This window comes from Lynx rufus, unplaced genomic scaffold (assembly GCF_022079265.1).
Source record: "Lynx rufus isolate CCGP_SWC_20201006 ecotype Redwood Valley unplaced genomic scaffold, mLynRuf1.p SCAF_3, whole genome shotgun sequence".
Taxonomy (NCBI): domain Eukaryota; kingdom Metazoa; phylum Chordata; class Mammalia; order Carnivora; family Felidae; genus Lynx; species Lynx rufus.
The window spans coordinates 39,505,406-39,527,984 of NW_025814845.1; the positions used below are offsets into that span (position 1 = coordinate 39,505,406).

The window sequence follows — 22,579 nt, forward strand, 5'->3', positions numbered from 1 at the left end:
TAAACTTAATAATCTCCCAAATGCCCCATCTCCAAATACCGTCATATTGGAGGTTTGAGGGCTTTAACATATAAATTTTAGGGGGACAACTTCAGTCTATAGAACTGAATTGTTGGCCAAAATCAGAAATACAACTTGTAGTCATGTAATATTTCTTTGCATGAGTGGGTACTATTCTGCATGTAAAACCTTTAAACCAGGATATAAGAAACTGAATCAACTCTAGATTCACTGTAATAGAGGTTCATCTAATTCCTACGTAGCAACTTCTGTTCCTCTTTCCACTTCTCTAACTCGACACTCACCTCAACAAAATACTCACTGTAGCATGTAGAAGTAGATACACACACACACACACACACACACACGCATGCACATACACTTAGTTACAAGAGTTTTTTCTTATAAGAACTTTTAAGATTTACGCTTAGCAAATATGCAATACAATGTTATGCAATACAATATGCAATACAAATTGCAATACAATATGCAATACAATATTATTGACAACAGTCACCATGGTGTACATTATATCCCCATGACATATTTATTTTATAACTGGAAATTTGTACCTCTTGACTTAACTTCACCCATTTTGCCAACGCCCCTCAACCCCCTCTCTCCTGATGAACACCAATCTGTTCTCTTACCTATGACTTTTGTTGTTTGTTCATTTTGGGTTTTAGACTTCACATATAAATGAAATTATATGGTATTGACCTTTGTCTGACTTACTTCACTTAGCATAATATCCTCAAGATCCATCCATGCTGTCACAAATGGAAAGATTTCATTCTTTTTTATGGCTGAGTATGGTTGAGTGTCCCATTATATATATACACCACATTTCTTTATTCATCTATCAATGGACACAGGTTGCTTCCATATATTCACTATTCTGAATAATGCTACAGTGAACATAGCGTTCATTTTCTTCAAATAAATACCTAGAAGTGGAATTACTGAATCATATGGTAATTCTACTTTTAATTTTTAAGGAACCTCCATACTGTTTCCCAGAGGGGATGCACAAATTTCTATTCCCACCAACAATATATAAGGATTTCCTTTTCTCCACAACACTAGCTCTCGCCAACACTTGTTACTTGTGGTCTTTTTGATAATAGCCATACCAACGTGTGTGAGGTGATATCTCATTGTGGTTTTGATATGCATTTCCCTGATGATTAGTGATGTTGAACATCTTTTCATACACTGTTTGGCCATCTGTATGTCTTCTTTGAAAAAATGCCTCTTGAGGTCCTCCGCCTATTTTTTTTTAACGTTTATTTATTTTTGAGAGAGACAGAGACAGAACGTGAGTGGAGAGGAGCAGAGAGAGAGGGAGACACAGAGTCCAAAGCAGGCTCCAGGCTCTGAGCTGCCAGCAGAGAGCCCAACGCGGGGCTCGAACTCATGAACTGCAAGATCAGACCTGAGCTGAAGTCGGATGCTTAATCGACTGAGCCACCCAGGAGCCCCGGGTCCTCTGCCTATTTTTTAATCAGATTATTGTTTTGGTGTTGAGTTGTATAAATTCTTTATGTATTTCAGATATTAATCCCTTAACTGGCGTATCATTTGCAAATATCTTCTCCTGTTCAGTAGGTTGCCCTTTTGTTTTGTTGATGGTTCCCTTTGCTGTGCAAAAGCTTTTGATTTTGGTGTAGTCCCACTTGTTTATTTTTGCTTTTGTTGCCTTTACCTTTGGAGTCAGATGCAAAAAAAAATCATCACCAAGACTAATGATGTCAAGAAGCTTACCATCTTGTTTTTCTTCTAAGAGTCTTCTGGACTGCACACAGATGCCAGCTTTGGCAAGGCAGCAGGACAGCACAGGGACAGATGTGTCCTCTGACTTAGCAAGGCAGTGAGAGAGTGCAGGGCTAGGGCACACCGGATGTCTTCAGCCAGGGAGCAGCAGAGCCCAGAGGTGGGGCACACCCTCAGGTTAGTGGGAAAGCTGGGGAAAGCTGTGACTGCACACACCTACCAATGCCAGCAAGGCGGTGGGAGTGTGCAAAACTGGCACCCACCAGTACCTTGATTTCCTGAGAGAGTCCCAAGAAGCCTCTCCAGCAGATACTCTAAGATAAGCAAATTAATCTTCATAGTCTAAGTGCTTTCCAAACTGCTATTTTTGCATTGGGTCCCAGGGCGAGTGAGTGTCTGCCTGAGTCCTTTAAGAGGAGAATTTCTAAGTTCTCTACAGTCCTCTGGGTCTCCTGGATGTAAGCCCTGCTCATTTTCAGAGCCAGACATTTTGCAGGCTCATCTCTCTAGCATAAGTCAGTGCAAGTCCCAAGGCTTGGGGTGCCTGACATGGGCCACAAACCCCTTGCTTCTTAGGAAGAAGCTCTGTATTTGTGAGATTCCTTCTAATTGTGGGTTGTCACACCAGGGCCTTTTGGCAAGACCATGTCTCTGCCTCTTATTCTTCTCAATGTGGCCTTTTTATCCTCTGTTATAGTAGAGCTGTTCAGCTAGTTTTCAGGTCTTTGGCAGAGGGAACTGTTGCATAGGCAGCTGTACTTCTGGGGTGTCCATGGGAGGGGGTGAGTTCAGGATCTTCCTACATCACCAGCTTGAAGCACCCCACATAAGAAGTGTTATGAACATGAATCTCGAAAACTTTGAACTCTTGGAGTGGATTACAAGTGAAAAGAATTACCATAGCAGCCTAATAAAATAATATTTGAAAGGAAAATGTAAGCACTGTTTCTGTGACTAATCATAGAGGTTTTTTTTTTTTTTCTCTCCTTAAGGTAAAAGCAATAATCGGTATGTGGAAAGAAGATTGGGGCTTCCTGTTTGGAAAGTTGGGATAAGAAAGTTTGGAAACATAGGGTAAGTGCTCTGCTAATAACTGAAAGAAGTTTTCCTCCAGGAAACAGAGTCTCTGGTTCAGCCAAATGTGTCCAGATAAAATCCTGATTATATATTTACTTGTGAGGGATAAGTGTAGATAAAAGTATATTTTGTCTTAACGGCATAAATTTCAGTTATATTATGATATGTGTAGCTTCTAACAGACTTAATGTCATCACACAACAAACACATACTCAGTGAATTCGCTTCAGTCATTCATTTCTGTGCACATTTCCCTGTTATTCATTAGAAACCTATACATCCATCCTCAAAATCAAAAGTTAAAAAATTTAGTAAAGTTTGAGTATTTGCTGGAAAAATATAGTTAATATTATCATTTATAAATAATGGAAACAGTTTTTTAAAAGAGAAAAGTATAGTCAGATATTCCCTTTAGTTTGTATTTGACTCCAGTCAGATCAGGGAATTGTAGGTGAAGATTTGTAATTAGTATTTTCACTTTTAGAAAGACCAAAGGAACTTATAGTTTGGATGGCAGACTATATTCATATTCATGTAAATATGCTACCTCCCAAAAGCCTACTAAAATCATTCAAAAAAGAAAACAGGGGAAAAAGTTTTTTTTTTCTTTTTAATAAACCCACAAATACAAAGAAAACTGGAGAGGAAATAACAGCAACAAATTTTGGAAACTTGAAAGTCAATATCTAATTGTTAATAGACATAGAAGAAACTAAGAAAGCCAAATCCTAACTGGAGGAAAATTAGAGAAACAACCCTATTTACACCATAGAAACCATAAAAGGCCCAGGAAATGGCAGCAAAGGTTTCCTCTGAAGTTGGGGGGAAACTGGGGTACATTTATAATAAGTGGGTTGAAACTATTTGAGAAGTAGTTAGATCCCTAAGTCCTCTCCAGCACTCCATATCACTTAGCAACTGTCCCTACCTCACCTTGGCAGGAGACAGGAGGTTTATTCTGCGGAGAGAGTAAAACACAGAACTGTGATCTAGGGACTGTCTGGCAAAAACTTTGGAATTAATTGAGTGTATATCAAAAACTGGATGCTGACACTACCCACATGCTATGGTCTGAATGTTTGTGATCCCCCAAAACTCGTATGTTGAAATTCTAACCTCCAGCGATGATGATATTTGGAGGGGAGACTCTTGGGAGATGCTAAAGTCATGAGGGTAAGCCTTCACATATGGGATTTTAGTGTGCCCCAGAAGATTCCTAAATCTTTCTACTGTGTGCAGACAAGACAGCAGATGTTGGCTCTGAACATGGAAGAAAGCTTTCACCAGAATGTAACCATGCTGGCACCCTGATCTTGGACTTCCCAGCCTCCAGAATTATGAGAAATGAATTTTTGTTGTTTACAAGCAGCCCAGTGTGTGGCATTTTGTTAAAGCATCTCAGACAAAGACATCAACCCTTCTTTTACATGGCTCTCATCCAGACCTTTTCTATTTTCTGCAGGAAATTATAGGAATATGCAAGGTATTCCTCTTTGGGGAATACCTCTAGCACAAGAGAAAAAAACCTAATACTAATTCTGATGGTTCACCAGCAAACAATTCATCTGATCACCTATTGTAAACCTCGAATCTAAAAGCCCACCACAGGTTCATGAAATTTTAGACATCTACTCTTAATCCTTATAATCAGGAATTATGCAACATCTGAGGAAAGCTTCTAACATTAGAAGATGGAGAAAAAAAAAACCTTAAAAAAAACAAAGTGGAAAAACCCTGCAGGGAAAAGATATTGTATCCATAAAACAAGAACAAAATACTATTTTTTTAAATAATTAATATATATAGGATACACATGTACACAATAAACATGCAAAGAATTTTTGAAATTAAAAATATGATAGCAAAAATAAAAAATCTCAATAAAAAGCTTGGAAGATAAAGTTGAGAATATCTTCCAGAAGAGCAAAAAAGAAAACAAACACACAGAAGAAATAGAAAACAAGAGAAAAAAATATTTAAAAATGAGAAGACTAGTTAAGCAGGGGAGGGGGGGGGAGGTAAACATCCAAATGATATGAATTTCAGAAAGAAAACATGGAAAAATGGAGAAATGGAATAACCAAAACTTACAACAAACAAAAACAAAAACAAAAAACATGAAAATGTCCCAGAGCTGAAGGATAGGCAAAGTAGAGTACTAGGCAAAATAGATCTGCAGCATAGCACATTACCTGTGAAAGCTTCAAATATTGACAATAAAAATAAGATCGTGTACATTTCCATGGAGAAAAAAAAAGTTACATTGAATTAGGAATCAAAATAGGCTCAAATATCTCAAAAGCAACACCTGAAGCAAGAAAACAATAGAGCAACAGTTTCAAAATTTCAAAAGAAAATAATTTCTAAGCTAAAGTTGCATATTTAGTCAATATAACAATTATTATCAATATAATAGGAGGGTAGTACACAGGTATTCCAGCTATTCAAGGTCTCAAGATATATGACCCATGTCCTCCTTCTCAAGAAATTACTAGATTAAGCACTCTATAAGACAGGGGAAAAATAAACAGAGGAATGAATGGGATACAGAAAAAACAGGAGATTCTAAACAGAGAAGAGAATCTGCTGATGGTATATAAAGAACTTAGGATCACAACTGTGCACTAGGCATATATGACAAGCAATCCAGACTGGAGCAGCATGACTCAGGAGACAAGCACGTTTAAAGGCTGTCATCATGATGCTTTTGCTGCTGAACCATTCTTTTACCTGACAAAATACTGGAGGATGTGCTCCACCATATCAAGGAAGTAAACAAAGAGATATAAAGAGATCCAAGAAAAAGTGACTCCATTCCTGGAAAAAAAGCAAATGCTATTAAAAGGAGGACAGCAAAGAATGATGATGTCCAGGATGAGAACTGGGCATACTAAGAGAGAAAGAAAATGAGGCTAAAACAAACAAACAGCCCACTGCTTAAAATCTTGACTCTGATACGATTAATCTTATGGAAAATTACAGAACCAAAAAAAAAAAAAAAAAAAAAAAAGAAAAGAAAGGTATTGTAATATGTGTAAGAATTAGTAATAGGTAAAAATCAGACTTAACAAATAAAAAAAGTTATTAATTCCAGAACACAAAAATTTAACATAATCATAGTATACTACTACAAAGCTCAGCTGTGAACAATATTTGTCTAGGTATTACTAACACTAATTGTTAACACCAGTTCCTCAAAACATAGCTCAAATTGCATTACCTTGGTATATTAACTGTGAGTAACATTATAAAGTACAAACTTCACTGTTAGCTCCTAGGTACAAAAATCACCACATAAATAACTGATGTGCATCATGATCAGTGACCAGCCATATCACTTCTTCCAAAGCCTGTTGGTGATTGGTCACTACACATCTGTCATTTGGCTCACACACAGACAACAAAATAGTTATGTTGCCTCCTCGTCTCCCAGGGATGAACTCACATGACATTTCACAAAAATGAGTAACAGAAAACAGAAATTAGCCGAAGAAGAAGAAGAAGAAGAAGAAGAAGAAGAAGAAGAAGAAGAAAGAAAGAAAGAAAGAAAAAAGGAAGAAAGAGAGAAAGACAACAAAAAGAAAAAGAGAAAAGAAAATGCAGCAAATAAAAAGTGGTAACACTGGAAGTCAGATTCGAACAGAGTGCAAACGTCATTATAGGAGAAATAACTGACTGTGAGAATGTTAACACTGCTGCCATTCAAGAGATTCTGCTTATGCATCCAGAGGATCTTAGTGAAGATGAACTCATCCACGTAAATGAGGAAATGAGGAAAGTGGTTGTGATGAGGAGGTGAAGATGTTCCAGAGGAAGGGATGTAGAAACTACCACATATTCAAAACATTCAGAGTGAAAAGGATAAAATGTTTGAAGTTGATCCAAACCTAGAAAGGAAGGAAGATGATGTATCGCCAAGTCATAGAAAAGGTGCTTGCTCCATATTTTAAGTTATAAAACAAGGCGGCCAGCAATGTTCCAACATTTATTCTTGATAATTTTTTTATTAAAATAAGAAGAAATACATTTTAATTCTCAATATTTATAATGTATTTAATTACAGTGTAAGGGAAACAAAAGCAAAAATAAATTATTGGGGCCACATCAAAATAAAAAGAAAGGAAACAATCAACAAAACCAAAAGGCAACCTATGGATTGGGAGAAGATATTTGCAAAAGACATGTCTGATAAAGGGCTATTATCCAAAATGTATAAAGAATTTATACAACTCAACATCCAAAAAACAAAAATCCAATTAAAAAATAAGCAAAATACATGAACAGACATTTCTCCAAAGAAGACATCTAGATGGCCAACAGACACATGAAAAGATGCTCATCATTACTTATCATCTGGGAAATGCAAATCAAAACTACAACGAGATATCACCTTAGATCTGGCAGAATGGCTAAAATCAACAACTCAAGAATTAACAGGTTTGGGGCAGGATGTGAAGAAAAACAAACACTAGCATACTGTTGGTAGGAATGAAAACAGGTACAGCCACTGTGGAAAACAGTATGGAGACTCCTCAAAAAGTTAAAAATAGAACTACCTTATGATCCAGCAATTGTACTACTGGGTATTTACCCAAAGAATACAAGAACATTAATTCAAAGGGATACAGGCACCCCTATGTTTAGAGCAGCATTATTTACACTAGCTAAGATATGGAAGCAATCCAAGTGTCCATCAATTGATGAATGGATAATGAGGTGGTGTATATATATAATGGAATATTACTCGGCCATAAAAAAAATTGAAATCTTGCCATTTGCAACAACATGAATGGAACTAGATGGTATAATGCTAAGTGAAATAAGTCAGTCAGAGAAAGACAAATACCATACGATTTCTCTCATATGTGGAATTTAAGAAACAAACCAGAAGTGCCTGGGTGGCTCAGTTGGTTAAACATTGACTTTTGATTTTGGCTCAGCTCATGATCTCTCCATTTGAGATATTAAGCCCCATGTCAGGCACCAGGCTGACAGTGTGGATTCTGCTTGAGATCCTCTCTCCCCCTCTCTCTGCCCCTCCCCTGCTCTCTCTCAAAATAAATAAATAAGCATTACAAAAAATAAGAAACAAAACAAATAAGCAAAGGGAAAAATAAGAGATAGACAAAGCAGGAAATAATAATCGAGAACAATCTGATGGTTACCAAAGGAGAGGTAGGTAGGGGATGGGTTAAGTAGATGTTAGGGATTACAGAGTGTACTTGTCATGATGAACACAGGGTGATGCATGGAACTGTTGAATTACTATACTGTACACCTGAAACCAATATAACACTGTAGGTTAACTGGAATTAAAATAAAAACAGAAAAAGGGGGGATGCCTAGGTGGCTCAGTTGGATTTTGGCCCAGGTCATGATCTTGTGGTTCATGAGTTTGAGCCCTGCATTGGGCTCTGTGCTGACAGCTCAGAGCCTGGAGCCTGCTTCAGATTCTGTGTCTCCCTCTCTGCCCCCCACTCTCAAAAATAAACATTAAAAAAATTTTTTTAAACAAGAAAAGAAAAAGGGGCACCTGTGTGGCTCAGTTAGTTAATCCGCAGACTCTTGATTTTGGCTGAGGTCATGATCTCACAGCTCATGGGTTTGAGCCCCACATCAGGCTCTGAGCTAACAGTGCAGAGCCTGCTTCGGATCCTCTGTCTCCCTCCCTCTGCCCCTCATCCATTTGTGTGCTCTCCCTCTCTCTCTCTCTCTCTTCTCAAAAATAAATATTTTTAAAAAATTTTAAAAAGAAATTACAATGTGCTAAATATATATTCATTTCCTTTTATATACATAACCAAGAATAAATGAGTTTTTAATTTTTTGATATAAAATTTTTAAAGTTCACAAAACTATGAAAAGTAATGAAAAGTAAAATGAGGCAGCAAAATAAACATTTGAAAATACATATATACCAGAAGAATATTGTGGACCAATAGTTTGTTTAGATCAATTCTCCCAATGAAACAGATTTGGCAAGCCTAAATCAAAGAAAGAGGGAACCCAAAGATATAAGCAGAGCATAAAAGCCACTTTTGCCTTTAGGCATATGCCTGAGCTATGATCTGATGGTTTTGTAGGGAGTGGGGACATAAATCAAATTCCAGAACCCACTCATAGGAGTGGTCAAAGAGAGCATTTAATGAGAAGGTTGGAGTCCCAAAAGGCTCCCCACTGAATGTAAGGGGAAACCAAAAGTCAACATGCAACATTCTATCTCTACCCTCAAAGGACTATAAGTGAAAAGAACAGGAAGGGAGATATATTAGTGAGAAATTATAATCAAAAGCTGGTCGTTGCACAAATTGGCAGTCTGAATTCACTAATTTGGGTCATCCAAAAATCCTAGATATATGATTTTTAATTTAAAGTATTACATAGAATAGTGTTCTCAGGTACCTAGTAGAAGCAAATCTGATTCTCTTTGCAGGAAAGCATCAAAAACATCCCTCAAATAATTATAATTATTCAAATACATTGAGTAGTAAAGAGTAAAAAATAATAACATTAGAAATCAAAACTCATGAGTTAGACCCTAAAAACACTTTATAGATTGGAATTACTAAACACAAACTATAAAATAACTATGTTTGCACACATAGGAAATAAAAGACAAGGTTTACTGTATTCGTATAACATAGAAAACTATAAAAAGTGACCTAACCCATTGAAAAAGAACTAAATATAACCTCCAGATTAAATATATATATATACAGTAATCTAAAGAAAAACTCAGTGGACACATTTAAATAGCATATTAGACATGGCTGAAGAGAGAATTTGAACTTGTAAGATAGGTCAAAGAATGATTCATAATGCAACCCAGAGAGATAGAAATACATAAAAGGGAAAGGGGAAAAAAATAGAATGTGAAGTCCTAACAAATATTTAATCAGAATTCCAAAAGGAGAGGTAAAAGAGAATGGAACAGAAACAATGCTCAATGAGATAATGTTTGAAAATTTTCCAGAACAAATTAAAAAGACGTCAATATTTAGATTGAAAAATCTCAATAATTCCCAAACAGTACACATTACAAAACAATCCACATGTACAGACATCACAATGAAATTGTAGACACAAAGCTAAAGAAACCAGGAACAACAAAACAAAATAAAAACCTTCAAAGGAGACAGTAGGCTGACAGCTGACTTCCAGGAGCATCAATGAAAGCCAGAAGACAGTGGAACATTTTGAAGCTGTGTAAAGAAAATAACTACCAACATAGAATCCTGACCTCCTTCTGTATGAATCTTGACCCTCTCTCTGTAAGATTCACACAACTACAACAGCTTTGGTGAAAAGGTGTCCACTAATCTTTTCAGGCAACACATCACCTTTCAAGACATCTCTAATTTTTAAAAAGTTTTCTAGATAATTAACATTTAAAGAGGGCACTGTGAAGGTCAACATAGCATAGTAATTGAGAACATGGATTTTGGAGCCAGACTACCTGAGTTCGAAACACCAGTCCATTATTAACTAGCTTTATGCTCTTGTGCAAGTCACTTAAGTTTTGTTACCTCAGTTTCCTCATCTGCACCTCATGGCTTTTGAGAAAGTTAAATGAGTTAATCTGTGTTAGGCACTTAGAACAGTGTAAGGCTCTCAGAACATGATAAACGTGTTAGTTATAAGTAAAGTGCTGTTGGATGCATTATTTATTTTTGCTCCAAACAACTACATCAGACAAGTGCGCTTATTTCGTTTCTCCAAATTAAAAAAAAAGGCCTCAGTGAAGTGAAAGTAACGTGTCCAGAACCACACAGCCAGGAAGTGGTGAAAGTACATGAATCCAAGTTCTGGGCTTCCAAAAGCCTTGTTCTTTCCATGTCGCTTGCCTCTCCATAACTTTATTTCATTGGTTCTTTATTGTCTTTGTCTGCAAGCCTTAAATATCCAAAAAACTTATAATAGGTAAAACAAAGGATGTAAATAGATAGAAATTTCCAAAAAGACAGGAACCTTTAACCCATGTATTCCCAGTGCCTAACACCGAACCTGGCAAAATCTGGAGACTTAATATATTTTTGCTAGAAAATTCCTTCCTATGAAGGGAAGAGGAAGGATTTTAAAAAAATGTTCACATTTCATGCTTTTCTAAGTTGCTGTATTGACAAAACCAATACTCCTTAATGTCCAGAAAAGGTCAAATTTAAACAACAGGAGTGCTTGGATCATGGATCAGCAAAAATGTGGCTGAGCAGTGTGAAAGTCAGTATTAGCTATATCAGGATATAACTGCTTTTTACATATATTATGTTGTAAAATTAAAACAATACTAGAAGCAGTAAACTAGTTTATCACTGAAATAACAACTGGGCACAACAGATTTAATCAGCAACAGTTCTACAAATATTCATTGAATAATTCAGTATATATCATGCGTTTTCCTGCGAGTTCTACCTCTTCAATCAGAACAGTGCTGTGATGTTGCTATTCTAATCTCTGCCATTATATAGAAAAGCATGGCTCAGTGAAACCAGGTCACCAATCCAACGTCCTCACCGTTGGGTTCGTCACAGAGCCAATGTGCAGACTCAGTCTCCTGACTCCAAGCCACGTGTGCCACACTGTGCCATGGCTGCGAAAGCTATGGCAGTAGCCTCGCCTCCCAATCAAAGCCATAACCACCTGACACAATTCCAAAGAAATGGGCAGTTGGACATTTTCAGAATGAAGCATAAGGAAGACCTGGAAAAGTCATACAAATTATCTTATCAAAAGCGTATCTCAAGTTAAATGATGAATTCAGTGGGAAATGTTCCTGTGATCTTTGGCAAACAAAGATTCCAGTGGAACAGACGAACCAGAAGAAGTCTGGCCATTTGGGAGTCTGCCTTGGGGAACTAAGGGACTCTGAGAGAGAGGTTACTACAAATGTGTTCTACAGAGGCAGTTTGAATTTGTCACAGTAACATATTCAATATTTGTATTCCTAAAAACCCTAATTTCCTAAAACCACAGATTTAGGGTAGAGGTAGGGTTACCAACCTGATAAATCAACTCTGGATTTCCAGTTTGCCTGGTCTGAAGGAAATCCCCAAATGGATGACATTCAGTACTAGAACCAGGAAAGTCCTAGGCAAACTAGGGTAAGTTGGTCATCCTATGAAAGTTATATCACAGCAGGGGATACACAACGAAAACTATGCCTTTCTGCTCTCACTCTCTGAGGTCAAAGTCCATATAGGTACCCGCATAATACCAGCAATCCAAAGAGTTAGTGCTTAATGCATCCTACAAGGTCCTTGATCATGGTAGATTAAAAAAAAAAAAATTCTAGATGAGGTTATGGCAGCCACCAAGGCTTCCCCTTTGAATAACAGTCAGATTTTTGGTTAATAACTGTGCCCAATGTACTCTTTCAAAGCTGGAATTGAGGTAGGACTGTGGGGATCTTCTTTAAGGATCCAGTGAAGGCACAAAACTAATGGTCTGTTCCTCTGTGAATCTAAGAATGTCCACATGACTACACCTCCCTAGAGTGCTAATAACGGGGTCAGAAATAATTTATAATGAACATAATTTCACTACACAGCCTCTACTTCACTCATTCATGGATGCACGCTCTCACTATGCACTCAACTAGCAACCATGCAGGGATATATCTACTGTCATCAGGCACTGTATTAAGACTAGGAAAAATATAACAAAACAGTCCTTGGTCTTAAGAAGCTCTAATCAGCAAATCCTCACTCCAGAAGAGATCTGGCACTACATCAAAAGGTTGGATAAATGGATATACTATATATAAGTGAAAGAATGTTGATATGCGTGTAGGTCTTTTTTTATGACTCTATTTTGAAATGCTTTTTCAATTTGCCTTCTTAATCATCTTCAGGGCCTGTTGCAAGGATAAGACGTCAGCTATAGTTTTAATGTCAGAAAGTGGGTTCGCTCATTCTCAATTAACCCTTTGGCTATTTTCTTAATATCTTGAGTTGAACACTTCCATGATACTCCCCTGTACTAAATAGCTTCTACTTAATGCTTAAGATTCTGGTCTCTAAACCAGCTAGGAGAATAAACAGGCGGGGTTGGGGAGAACAGGCTGAAATATTGACACTAAAAGGCTGCATGGGGGGTTGACACAAGAGTGTGACTGGAAAGATGTATTGAGGCCAACAGTTCTCAAACTGCGGTCAGGGGACCCCTGGGGAACTTTTTCAGCGGATCCACAGGGTCAAAATTATTTTCATAATAATACTGAGACATCATTTGCCTTTTTTCACTCTTATTCTCTCAGGAGCATACAGTGAAGTTTTCCAGAAGTAATGTAATGTGTGATATGACAACAGATTGAATGCAGAAGCAGATAGGAGAGTCCAGCTGTCTTCTATTAAGCCAGACGTTTTAAAGAGATTTGCAAAATGTAAAACAATGCCACTCTTCTCACTAAATGTTTCTGTTTTGAAAAGTATACTTTTCCTTACAAATGTATTATATCTATTAACATGCAATGAATTTATCATTATTTTTAACAAATTAAGTATTTTCACAATTTTGCAGGTTTAATTTCAAAGATGATTAATGTTAATAGATATAACTTATATAAACAAAAGTTCTTGGGGTCCATAATAATGTCCAAGAATATAAAGGGGCTCTATGACCAAAAAGTTTGAGATTCACTGGTTTAAACTACTTACCAAAAAACCAAAACTGTCAACTAAAGAGCCTGAATTTTAGGCCTAATGAGGTTATTTTCTACTTTCTATTGCTATTTCACCTTCACTTATCTTTTTCCCTCCTTCAGTTTCCTTATATTGGATGGATGGTATACTCCCAAGACAAATTTCCTCTGGTTGAATTTTAAAGTATCATTTATGGCATTTCTGTTCCTCCTGTGAGGAAGAAGGTTCTAGAACCTAACAGAATTTACTGTCGGGGAAACATGCCCCTCAAAACCAAGTATTCCTTTCCTTCCCCTAAGTTGGTAAATGAACCACATATCATAGCTTCAAAAGGACCAAGATTTGCAGGAGTCAAAGCAATACAAAATTTGGGAAGAATGTTTAGGTAGGTGTTTCAGTGTGCCCAAGTTGACATTGCCATGGTGCAAGCAATCACCTGTGAGCAAGAATTTGCCCATCTCACCTCCCAAACCAACAACACAGTCCAGGACAGGCTGGAGAGAGTATCCAAATCAAAAGTAAGCAAAAAGCTACTTGCGCGCGCACGCGTGTGTGTGTGTGTGTGTGTGTGTGTGTGTGTGTACATGAGCATGCGTGCAATGGAGGGAAAGAAGGTGAAGAATTATGGACAAATGACTAATACTAATTAAGGTACAAGGAGGATGGCTCACATACACATGCGGTTTTTGAGTAGGTTTTTTATGTAACTGCTACATGGGATCATTTGTTCTCTTGAAATGGCAGTTTTTAAAAGGAAATCAATGGAACCATTCAAATTCTGCTTCACGGGTGAACCTTAACTCTTTGCAATGACAACATCACTCATTTTTTTGACCAGCATATTCTACTTTTTTCTATCCTGTTAGCAAATATAGTTGATTTTTAAAAAAATCTATGCATAACTGAGTGTAGGTAGACAGTGAGCCAAAGACAGCTTGTATGTATCACTACAGCTATTCCAGTTGTTAAAATACTGAAACACTTCTGTAATAATGATAAATGAAGTGTGTGTAAACACATATGGGACACATAAATACTTCCTAATAATGATGATTACTCTAGATTTATTTGTCTTAGTGTAAAAAGCACTACCTTTTTATAAAGTTTAATGCCTGAAGACAACCTAAATGCATAGAAGACTCTAGATATAATAGTCTCTAGCATAAATGGAATATAGAACTTGAGATCACTATCCCTTTATATCTAATCGCTGCAGATGTATGGGGGGAAAAGTCCTCTTGGAGATGCACAGTGCCAAAATGAAAACTCCAAAATCTTCATTGGATCAAAATAAAAATTTTTAAAAAACCTCTGCCTTAGATTCATTTCTTTTTAGGGACCTGACTTTGATACAAAGAGGGGGCTGAAATTAGAACCAGAATGAGGGAGACCTCTTCCGGAGCCTACGCCTACCTGCTTCAGTCAGGCCTGTAAAAAAGCTCTTTTGAAGAGCTTTTTTTTTTTTTTTTTTTTTTTTTTTTTTTTTTACACAAAACTGCAGGCTAGTTCAAGCAAAAAGGGAATCCAAAAATTAAGACGTGCAACCCAATAATGCAGCATGTAAGAGTACCAGTGGAATTCTGCTTCAAACCATTCTTAAAATCTTCTCATTCATCCAAATAAAAGTGCCATGTTTTTTTTTCAATGTTTGACATTATTATAAGACGTAGTAAGACCAAAATACCAACTAATGATAATAACGGTTACTACCACCACCACTATCACAGCCTGCAAGTCCCCAAACTCTGTCCCCACCCTCCCCAGCACACCTCTCTGAGCACATCTCCCTGCTTCCTGACCCTCACACCCCAGCAGTGTCATCCAACCTGCCTCAGGGTTTTGGCCCCTCCCACTGCCTCTGCCTAGAACACTGTCCCCAGATGACCACAAGCTTCACTCCTTCTCTTCATTCAAGTTTCCACTCAAATGTCACATCTTTAGAAACGTCCAAGCCTGACCACACTGTCTATGGTAGCTCCCCTACACCTCCCTCCGTTTATTATCCCCATGACACCGATTTCTTTTTTCATTAGAGCACTTATCAACAATAGTAATACTCAAATTAGTTAGGGGTCACTACAGCAAAGGCACTGATCAATGATCAGATGCTCGACAACTTGATCAATTTCTAAGCTCCTTATCATACATGCTATTACCCCAACATGCTTAAAAAATATATATATATATATATACATAATTAATATATACATATTCTGTCTTCTTAACTAGAATGTAAGTTCTATGAGGGAAGGGACTTTGTAATATTCCCTGATCTATTCCTACCACACGGAGCATGACTATTAGTCACATAGCAGACACTCAGTAAGTATATGTTTGTTTGTTTGTTTGTTTTTGATTGAAGTATAAGTGACATACATTATATTAGTTTCAGGTGTATAACATACTGATTTGATATTTGTATGAATTGTAAAATGATCACCACAATAAGTCTAGTTAACATCTGTCACCATGCATAGCTATAGAATTTTTGTTCTTATGATGAAAACTTTTAAACTCTATTCCCTTAGCAACTTTCAAATATGCAACACAGTATAAAGTGCAGTTGTTAATAATTATTTGTTGACATAAGTAACTGAGTAGTTGCTGTGTGTCTATATGTTAATATATTCTAACAATTTATCAGAAGTACACAGAATAGTCTTATGTTAAATGTGGTATTGAATTATTCAAAGACCATATAAATGTACACACATGTACAATTTTACAACATTAGATAAAATGAAACAGTAATAACATCTTGCTAACCATAACTCGGTATCTTTGATGATTCAGAGGTCAGCTTCAGGGCTTCACATACAAGAACCTGAGAGACTCCACCCAGTTCTGATTGAGTCTGCTGCTAAGAGTCTAGGGAGGGCAAATCTCTCTACCAAAATAAATATGCTTTACTAAAATAAAAAAATTTAAAACCCTAATATAAATTACATGCAGGGATATATGAAATGTTTAACTTCTCTTTCCTTCCAATAAAGCAAAACAAAATTTTGAATGCCAAAAGTGCTAGAAATGAATCTCAGCTGTATCACGGTGCTTATTTTAAGCCTAGGAAAGTACTAGTATTGATAAAGAATTGGCAAATACGAAGGTAATGAGTACTAGTAACAGCAGAATAGCAAAAGTGACAGTAGTAACTACAACAGTCAAATGTCAGGGACCGGGAACAATGGAACACAATGAACAGAATCAGTCCCATGTGTTGTTAAAGTGTTTTTTGTGTTTTGTTTTGTTGCTCTGACCCATGACCTAGCGGGCACTGGGCAGAGTGCAATGCATCCTTCATTTCTAATGCCCAGAACCACCCTGTTGCACAAATGAGAAAAAGGGGCTTGGAAAGATCAAGCAACTCTTGATCTTGGAGACTTGAGAGTAAGGTAATATTGACCATCACAGAATCTCCTCAAGGAAAGGAGAGAAGAAAATATCCCCATTTGACTGATGAAGAAACTAAGAAGCAAAGGATTGCAAAAACTGAAAATCAGGTCCTTCCATTCACAGGAGTCTTTGTCAATGGAGACTAAATTACCCCATGCGTTCTTACTTTTGCCGAGACGTTCGTTGCCTTGCAACAAAAATTGTAAAATTAAATTAAAACCCCACTCAATCCAAATCTAACGGATTAAAAAGACCTTGCTAGGAGCTGTCTATGCTCAGCAATAGTACCACAGTTTGAAATGTTTATGCCTCTCCGTCTCTAACTCTATCTTCAATGACGACTAATGGATATTGTCCAGAGTTTTACCACAGTTTTTGGAATATGACTGCATTGATTGCTCGTTTACTTTTTTCTTATTTCTTATTACTCACAGGAACTTCAAAATCAAGACTATTGCTCTAGAAAAGAAAAATTAAGATTAAAATGGCATTGCCAGGAGACAGGTTAGAGGAAGGGAGGACAGGATGGCTTTGCTGGAAGCTGGTGATTAACTGCTGAGGAACAGGCAAAACCCAGCAGCTCTATTGCAGCTGGAGACATTTCCAGTCCCTGATCACCGTCAACACCATGAAAGGCTACAAGAGGCCGCAGAGGAACAAAACACAACAAAACAAAAAACTGTTTAACAACACATGGGACTGATTCTGTTCATTGTGTTCCTTTGTTCCCGGTACCTGACATTACTTTGAAAGAGTTAAATTCAGTATCACCGAGTTTCCTGACCACATTGTTTTCCCATTAGGCCTATTACTAAAACAGCTTTTCACAACATCAGTTAACACTTTGAAAATCTGTTCCTATACAACCATCTTATATGGATTATGTCTTTCCTTTTTTCCTTGCTTTGTTTCTTTAACACAGGAAAACGGTACAAATTTTAATCATGTTCTCCAACAGTGAGAGAAGCAACAATGACTCAATGAGTTAAGAAAAGAATAAAAACCTTGGTGTTGAAACACAGAATCCTGATTGTGTCACTAACGCAGGATCGCACATGTACGTGCTCCAACATCCTTCTTGAACCTTTGATGGAAGAAATGAGTGGTTGCCAAAAAACTTAATTGTCATTTTTATCCACGGGACAGTGGAAATCTGTCTAAAATAAATTTTAAAAATATTAAGTGATAAACATTTGGTAATAATAGCTTGAAGTTACTTTTCTATTTACAGTTTTCATTTGGTTTAATAACTTGTTGAGATAACTACTTTAATGACAGTTCTGGAGGGGAAAAAAAATAAGATTTAGAGCTTCAACACAAATCAGATTCATTAAAAGTAGAAGAGCTATTCCAAGTAGCATATTTGTTCCTCTATAATATTGATTCCGAATGGCTTGCCCAGTACAATAAGTCAGCACTAGTTCTGGTTACCATATTTAATCATGATTTCAGAGATATGTCAAAACATCAAAGGGACATCAATGCAAGGAATATGCTGGAAGAAAAAAAACGGTGCCAAAGAGCTTCGAGCTCTAATTTGTATTCTGTCTTATTTCATTACTGTTATCTCTGAAAAGTAATAGTTTCAGCTTCGTGCGTTTAATTTGGGACCCAGATATTTGTAGACGTGGGCAGTAGCAGATTCTACAGAAATATATTTATGTAGTACCTCAAAGGAAATTTTGGTTTTTTTCCCCAAAAGAGCCTGGACTGGTCACCAGATGTGGAGGCCATATGGCACACGAACATGAGAGCCCTGGGACAGTAAGAGTGGAGCTAATAAGCTCAACAGGCAGGAGCAACCACTCTGAGATGACGGACAAATGTTTGGTTCTGTTGACTTTCTGAAAAAGGATACATATAAATCACTCTATTTTTAAACCCAGAAATACAACTTGGCCAGTCATTTTCTCCAACTCTTTATTTTTGGGGGTTTCAAAGGAAATGTATCCATGTGTGGTTTATTACTTGTTCTGAATTCTGTCCTTTTTGCATACAATTCATGTTGAAATTAAAAGAGAGAAGCAAACTGAATCAGGAGCAGAGAGCACGATTGCTTTCGTGAACAGATAAATTTTATTTGCAGTAACTCTCAAGGAATTGTTATAGCTAATCAGTCACTAAGTCTTGTATATTCTGTTTCTGCATTACCTCTTGAATTGAATCCTTGCTCCCCAAGCTTTGGCCCTTTTTCCACAAATTTGCATCTTATATCTGAACGCTGCTAACACTAAAAGATCCTGCAACATGCATTGCATTATCTGAACTTCACGTCTTTGAATATGCAGCTCCGACTACTTGGAGAGCCTTTCCTGCCTTTTCCTAGCTGGTAGATTCCCTTTCACCCTTCAAAACCGGGGCGCCTGGGTGGCGCAGTGGGTTAAGCGTCCGACCTCAGCCAGGTCACGATCTCGCGGTCCGTGAGTTCGAGCCCCGCGTCGGGCTCTGGGCTGATGGCTCAGAGCCTGGAGCCTGTTTCCGATTCTGTGTCTCCCTCTCTCTCTGCCCCTCCCCCGTTCATGCTCTGTCTCTCTCTGTCCCAAAAATAAATAAAAAACGTTGAAAAAAAAATTAAAAAAAAAAACCTAGTTTAAGTATCAACTAACTGCTCATGAAATCTTGTTTGCTTTCCCAGGCAAAATTGTGCGTTTTTAGTGCCTTTTTGAATGAGCCACTGAAAATAAACCCACCGACACATTTCTATTCTAATGAGAAAGGAATAAAGATAATACTGATGGCAGCTGACATTTACACAGGGCTTTATTTATGCCAGCCACAATGTTAAGTACTTCATGCAAACTATCTAATTCAAGGCTTATATATAAAGAGCTCTTATAAACGTACAAAGAATAATACATTTGCATTACAGACTTCGCAGACTGTGCAGAAACACATAAAAATCACCCAATCCAATTGAGGCAGACTAAAGATGGTTGTAAATTATTTGCTTCTCCTCCCCTTGAGGAGTGGAGTCTAATTCTTTCCCCTTGATCCCCAACGGGTCAATAGTAGTTATGTTCGGGGACTCTTGAGGCTAGGTTCTAAGAATCAGAAGTCTCGCAGCCTCCACCGGGTCCTCTGAACACTTTCTCTGGGACACCCGAGCCTTCACCTCAAAAGCCTAACTGCTCTGGGACGGCCACACCAGAGAGGCCTTGTGTGGACATTGCAACTGGATCCACTGTTCCAGCTTTCACCTACAGGGCCCAGACATGACTGATGCCATCTTGGGTCCTCTAGATGAGCCCCTCTCCCAGCTGACTGCCACCAAGTCACCTCACCACCTACCACGCGGAGCTGAAGATCTGCCCAGCTGAGCTCTGCTTGAATTCCTGCCACACAAAATTATAACCTAGCCACTAAGTTTTGGAGCAAGTTGCTGTGCAGCAATAGATAACTGGAAAACCCGCTATTCCGAGGAAACAATGACAATCATTTTCGTGTATTTTCCTACATTTTTTTTCTAATTTTTTCTATGTACCTAACCTCCCTTTACTTCTCATCTTTTTCCTTCTTGTTACTCTTTAACAGTTGTGTTCATACTATAAATGCAGTTTGATTTTCACATCCATATACCTAAAATGTTAATAACATTGCATGATTAACATTTCTTCACCTCATTAAAAATATTCTTCAATAACTTGACTTAAATGATTGCATGCTGTGTTCTACCATTCTCCTATGGTGGAACATTTATATTGCACCTAATTTTTCATTATTATAAATAAAACTGTAATGAGCATCTTTCAAAGTAAATCATATGAGTATCTCTGATTGTGTTCTTAATGCTTATGATCGATCAGAAATGACATTCCCAAAGTACAAACCTTGTCAAGGGTCTCGTCATATATTGCCAAAGTGCTAGGACAAAATTCGTTCTCCCAACAGTAATATGTCTTGATGACCATGCTATTAAGCTCTGCCCAACACTAAATTAGCATTTGTCAATCTCTGCTAATTTGAAGTGGTAAATTGCTTTGTTGGGAAAATGAATAAAGTTTTATACCATAAGATGGCCAATGGGACTAAAACAAGCTCTGGTCTCTAGCTTGGAGACCCCTCTTCCAGGTTCTTCTTGCCCTGTTTGCCGCGTGCGCACAAAAACCCGCCACAGATATGGAAGCTGGCAACTATAAACTGCCCTTCCCCCCTTCATTCAGAGCTCAGATCTTTGGAGAAACGGTCTCCTCTGAGCCCGCTGGTGTTAAGTAAATCTCCCATCCACCAAGATCTCCGAGTGCCGCTTGGTTTTTCCGCCAGCGTTCCAGCCTGGTTCCATAACAGCTTCTCAATGTAGTTTGAGTTTACATTTTTTATGACCAGGAAAAGTGAACATTTTTTCATATCTTATGAACCACCGTTATTTCTTCCTCTATAAAATGGCTTGGCCACATTTTTTTTTTAACGATGTCTGTTGAACAATTATGTTTTTCTTATCCATATGAATGGATTCATCACATGTCCTGTATGTATATCAATCTTTGTCTTTATGGCAATACTTTTGCTATTCTGCCATCCTTTTAAGGTATTTTGATTTATCAGCACCCTCTGTAAAAATTTTAAAGGTAATAATAATGGCTGTTGTGTTTTCTATGTGATTGGCAAAGGGCAGGTACTTTACATAAGCTTTTATAATCTAAAGGCTTAATGAGCTTCCTATTATTATTATTATCTCCTCCAATTTACAGATGAAGAAACTGAGACTTAATGAGTAAATAAGTTCCCATTAAGATCACTCAGTAAGTGTTGGGGGGCAAAATTCAGTTCCAGGACCATATCATCTTAAAGTCATTTCTCTTAACTACTAAGCCATATTGCTATCATATCTGGTGATTTTCCCCCTTTGTGATTGATTCCATGGCTTTTATGTCTGGAATGGTCTTCCCTATTTCAAGATAAATCATGTTACCAATAATTAATATTAGATTTCTTTTGGATTTTAATTTACCCTTTAATACAGTAATCCCTCTGCTACATTTCCCTCTGCTTTTATTAAATACATTAAATACGCTAAATTTATTAAATTACTAAAATACCTGTACCTGTCTCCTAACTATATTGTAGCAGTAATACATTACTAGTAGTTATTTTTGATTGGAAGTTTGGGGGTTATTACTGAATTAAAAGGGTAAATAGAAAAACCAAAACCAAAAATAAAAAATCCCTAGAAAATATTCACAAGCATTTCTGATATATAGTTGATATATGTTGATACATAATATTGATAAATATCATAATGTGGGCTTAAATTTTTCACTCGACGTTATTGTTTTGGGGTTTTTATTGGCTATTTTTTAGAATAACTTCATCAAATTCTAAAAATGATTTTTTTTTAGGATTCTAGAATTCTGATTGACATTGCTTTAAACTCGTAAGTTGAGCAGAATTTTTATTTAACATCTAATACGTCAGGTGGAAAACAGCAATGAATAAGACATATGGGACCCCACATTCAGAAAGCTGAGGAACAACTAAATTAGGCAATAAAAATAAAGGATAATCATGCGAGATGATAGGAAGCATCCAGGAAAGGCAGCTAATTTGGACAGGCAAGATAAAAGAAAGCATTCTGGATAGGTAACGAGAGTGATCCAATTGAAAAAAACAGCATGTGCAAAGCATAGAGGACAATTAAATAATCAGATTTGCATATTAAAGTCACTATGGCCAGATATCTCATTAAAACAGTCACCTCTACC

At 37.2% G+C, this 22,579-nt stretch overlaps 1 protein-coding gene across 1 annotated transcript in view; it reads right to left on the minus strand.

Annotated features, from left to right (window-relative positions):
- SCFD2 (sec1 family domain containing 2) overlaps positions 1 to 22,579 on the minus strand; it is a 390,123-nt gene that overhangs the window by 284,172 nt on the left and 83,372 nt on the right. The window lies entirely within an intron of this gene.